This window comes from Palaemon carinicauda, chromosome 5 (assembly GCF_036898095.1).
Source record: "Palaemon carinicauda isolate YSFRI2023 chromosome 5, ASM3689809v2, whole genome shotgun sequence".
In the NCBI taxonomy this organism is placed as follows: Eukaryota; Metazoa; Arthropoda; class Malacostraca; order Decapoda; family Palaemonidae; genus Palaemon; species Palaemon carinicauda.
In genome coordinates, this window is record NC_090729.1 from 118,200,721 (window position 1) to 118,206,048 (window position 5,328).

At 32.9% G+C, this 5,328-nt stretch overlaps 1 long non-coding RNA gene across 1 annotated transcript; it reads right to left on the reverse strand.

Annotated features, from left to right (window-relative positions):
• Positions 1–3,814, reverse strand: LOC137640534 (uncharacterized). The gene is made up of 3 exons (XR_011044393.1): positions 3,677–3,814; positions 1,551–1,646; positions 1–1,145 (listed from the first exon to the last, which is right to left on the reverse strand). It is a non-coding gene; the product is annotated as an uncharacterized lncRNA (long non-coding RNA).
• Between the last annotated feature and the right edge of the window lie 1,514 nt (positions 3,815–5,328).

Sequence of the window (5,328 nt, forward strand, 5' to 3'; positions counted from 1 at the left end):
CACCAGAGTTTAGTTTAATCTTAAGCAACCAAGTCAGAAGTTTATCAAATCTAAAAATACCAATGGAATTACAAACAATTTGATTCGAAAATACTTCTTAAAACTTGCTTTATAAATTTCGAATATGCAAATAGACAATTAGATTTTTCCTAAAGTAGACAAATGCCACACATTAAAACATCCATAACCTTCATGTACCAAACAAACTCCACAATATATCAATAATTAATAGCTTTTACTTAAATCCAACGAACAGTTAAGGGATGCCTCCCCTAAAGTAGAAAAATATCAAAACTTTCAATAATTCATTGCTTTTAGATCTGAACTTTAATTTACAGTTTGAACTAAAAACAATATTGAAAACAGTCAAGACAGATCCATACAGATGTTAACCTCGGCATTGAGAAAAGACATTGAAAGTGGAAATACATGAAATTGCACAACTATATAAAACTTAAAACCTCTAGTATTGAGAAAATTATGCAGATCTATAAAGTTTTTCTTAAACAGCATTGAAACATTGCTCAGATTAGAAATAAGAATATGGCATTACAGTTTGACAATTTTTTTCAATCCTAAGTAAAAGAAAAATAAATTAAACCATTAACATTCGCTACACTTCAAAATTTACTATATTTTCAAAATTTCGTAGATTCAACTTAAAGTTCTAGCAAAATATTTGAAGTGAAACAAATTCTACTTTAAAAGCACAAATAAAACAGATTTAAAGCACAGTCTGGTCGATTACGGACCGCCCTGTCCTGGTTGAATCTTCAACCACTAGAAGACCCAGGAATATGGTTGATACGGTCGATATAGGGCGTCCAGTGGCAAGAACCCGTGTCAGCGTACTGTCCTGGTTGAATCTTCAACCATTTGCAGACTCAAATTTTCATACTAATTCCATAATTGAGAAGCAGTACTTTGAAGCATTTAGTCATTTGCCTGGTCCATTGTGGGCAAGGTGGGTAAAATGTCTCAAGTGTGAAGGAATTCACAGAACCGATGTCCCTAGTTTGTCTTCAAAGTTGAAAAACATACTTTAGTGCTTTAGTTCGCATTCCACAGAATCCTTAAAATATAACGTTGGCTGGTATGTGGCCAGATCCAGTTTCACTATCCTACGCTGCAATACCAATTACCATCTGGAAGAAAAATCTTATATCAATATTTAGGCAAAATATAAAAACAGTTTTAATGGTCACCAATCATTCAAATAAAACTAGCCAACTTTAAACCAAGTAAAGTTATTGCAGATTATAAGTCACACAAATAGAATAGCTAATTTTAAACAAAGTAAACTTATCTATGTTGGATCATAGTCAAACAAATAAAATTAGCTAACTTTAAAGTAAATTACAAACCACAGCCATAGAAATAATTTCAGTGCAAATAAAACGACAAAGTCATACCAGTCAAATATAAAACTAGTTAACCTTGAACTTCGTAAAATCATGACTGTTAAGACTTCAAAAAAATGTGAATATATTGGATATGTAAAAATGATATGTAAAAAAAAGGGGATTTTGGAGAGTTAAGTGAATCTTTACCATTGATTTAGAATTAAATTTGCTAGGAAGCGATGATTTTGAAAATGTGACAGGATGCATTCAGCAGAAGAGCAGGATTCCTAGTACAGCCAGCGTCTGAAAGGTTTCAACATAATTAACAATAAATAAAAATCTTTCATTAAGAAATCTTGGTAACCAAAGTTAAGAGGAAAAGTTTGGGACTGAAGACTGATTTCAATCAGTTTAAAGAAAAGATCTGGTCTTTACCAATTATAAAAAAAAAGTGTCTTACATTCGCTGGTTTAGGATTCGCTGCCAATAGAATACAGAATTAAATATTAGCGTGGTGTTAAGTCAATCTTTTCTATCAGCATTGATTGATAACATTTAGTACCTTTAAAACTTTTACCCAAGATCTCCAAGACTTGGCAATTGATTGTACTAAAACACCACTTGATGGTAACTTAAAATCTCCTAACTTATGATAGTAACTTTAAAAACTTTCTAATTAAATCCCATTTGGTAGACATATGAACTAGAGAATCAACTGAAAAAATTAAATTAATCTATAATGATTAAGAAGCCACAAATCAAATATAACACCAGCTATTATAAATGCTAATTTTCTAGGATTAAACAAAGTCTAGATTTCATATTCCCCAAAAGTTAGTCTCTATATAATTAAATTTTATAGCATTCCGCCTATAAATTTCAATACTAAGTTTAGGTAAATACTGTTCATGAATGAGAACCAGTTAATATTTTTATGCACAAACTAATTCATTCATTGTCGTCATTGTACACTATCTAATTTTGATATGAAATTCTCTAATAAAAGTATACTGTTCTTACCCGTATTTTAGTCAAATGCAGGCGACCGTAACTTTACCCTACATCAACTACATTATCTTTCACAGGTTGGTGACCGTAATATCACGCTTATACGCCAATATATATCTGTTTTTAAGACTAAATCCTGCAACATTTAATCCAGGATTTTTAACTTTTCTACGCCAAACTTAAGTGTAGGCTACATAAGCAGTAATCGGGAACAAATAGCTTTAAGTAAAACCAGGTTTTCAATGGACCAATCTTAAATGTAAAGTAAATTAATGCGTCCAAAACCAATATATGATACCCTATTAACAAAATTCTTATGTTCTATTTAACTGGGAAATTCAATAGATTCGAAATTATTTATTTCCCATTTAAATAATAAACTTTCAGAGTCAGAGATGGACAGAAAAATGAACGCGTCGAAGTAAAATATATCTAACAAAATTTACTTAAAAAATCGAAATAAGAATTATGTACCAGACTAAAAAACTTAAAGAGTGTAGACCGAGAATTAAAGTTATGTTGCAATATACGGTAAACAGTCTATTCATCAAATTAAGTGTATGAAAATTACTTCATAAAAGATTTCACTCCCCAAGAGGTTTTGCTAAACTTTCAATAACTATGCAACCGATAGTAATTACTAGTTTCGTAGCTTTGTTGTGCAAGAAATTAAACTAGCAAGACTGGCCAAACTTTATGGATAATTGGTGTACCTCTAAACATTAACTTCAAACTTTCTAAAACTGACACCGACTCATTTGCTAAAATCAATCCGATTCATCAATCACTTAAAGAATGCCCTAAAAATCTATAAAATACCTGGAATAAATGTTGCCTGACCGTTTAGAAACAGATTTAACGACGTAAAGGAGTGATACTAAGGTTACCAACCCGTAAAAGTTAATAATTATGGTCACATGTACTTTACTGAAATACGGCTGAGAGCAGTATATTTATATGGAGAACTTAGAGATTAAAATTACGGGTTTCTTTATTGCCGTGCAAGCTACAGTAACAAAGTAGCATTTGAAAAAAAAGAACAGTAGTAATAAAATCAGCAGTTATACTTATGGCTTAACGATTTGGTTTTAAAGACAAGGACACTTAGGTAAATCTTCTACATTAAAAGCACAAAATTATCTAATAAACTTAGCACAAACTAACTAAACTACGATTATAAGATTAAAACTTACAAACTTAAGAGTTTAGGAAAGCATGGCAATATTTATACACTTTGATGGTTGACAGGAACATTTAACATTGAAAGTTTCACAAACTTAACTGGCGCAAATGGACATATTACCCAAGAGCTTATACAATCTTACCGGTTCTTGGTGTGTGAAAAGGAGCCTGTAGAATAAGCAATCTTTATACTAGCGTCACGTTCACAAATTATCACAGAACTTAGCTGGACTTAACACTGTAGGATATCACACTTGACATCTAGATGAATACCACTTTTAAGACTAAATCCATTGTATCCTAAGCAAAGATGAAGTAACTTCACCAACGTTGACTTGACATATCAAGGATGACAAAACAACGAATAGTTTCTTTAGTGTCCTTGTAGAAGCAGTGGCGCCATCTGTGTCTAAATTTCAGAATTGATAGTCTTTGGAAAAAATAATTAAGACTCATTTCAAGCAACAACCAAAAACTTAATTTTCCCCCATTTAAAATCACATGAAACTAGTATAAAAACAATCAAATTTATAACCTTTATCAGGCCTATGATTGCCATAATTATATAAATCAACGGTGGATGAGTCGTAATTTTTAAGATCTGACATTTATGGGAAATTATGACGTCACCTTGCAAAAAAATTCGTCTCTCTGGTATAATTTCAGTAGAGAACTTTCAGAACATGACTGGAATAACACCAGCATGTCGGGTGACATCATAAAGATAATACTGGAGAAGTTCGCTTCACGTGGACAAACTTCTTTACACAATTTAAGGAAGTTTGGCATTATACATCTGAGATGAACTTTATGTGAGCTGACTAAAATTAGCTTTAAAGGGTCACGCCTTTCGTACGAGAGAGAGAGAGAGAGAGAGAGAGAGAGAGAGAGAGAGAGAGAGAGAGAGAGATTTTAAGCCAAGTATTCGTATAAAGCAATAAATATCGTGAACACATATATATCTTTTTGAGTTTAATGAGGAGATTTTAGGTTAATCCTTTGCGTCAAAGGTACATTTACTGAAGCATTGATTTCTTATATACTTTTATTGACTTGGTGAAAGGGTTTATGTATCGTGATGTTAAGCAAAACTGTTTTCATCAGGGCCCCAATACTAGGTTGGTTTGCTGTGAGCGATCATCACTATCACCGATTCATTGTGGCCAGTCCTTTGATGAATAGCCAAACCCCAGATGTGAGTAAGGATATGTCTGAGGCCTATGTCCTGCAGTGGAATAGAGATAGCTGCATTTGGAGCTGTTTATAACTAGTCCATGTTGACTGGAGGATACAAATGGCACTTATTCCCATTGAGAGTCTTGTAAGCAGGAACTAACAGTGGGTTGACATCTAGTTCACGTGACTTTAGGCTTACTGTCATAACCTCCGCCGACAAAGTTGGAAGGAGGTTATGTTTTACCCCATGTTTGTGCGTTAGTAATTTGAGTTTGTTTGTGAACAGTGTCCTGTCCACAATTTTAATCGTAGAGTAATGAAACATGTAGGGATTAACTTATGTAAAAAGCTGGAAATGATTAAATTTTGGAAGGTCAAGGTCGAGCAAAAGGTCAAGAAATAAGCTACTGCAGCTAAGGTCTGCGCTTTACTGAGTGCCCCTCTAGTTTTAGCTGTATTATTGCCTGAAGAACTGCGCTACGTAAGCTTGGTTGAATCTGTAGATTATTATTATTATTATTATTATTATTATTATTATTATTCTCCTCTCTCTCTCTCTCTCTCTCTCTCTCTCTCTCTCTCTCTCTCTCTCTCTCTCTCTCTCTCTCTATATATATAT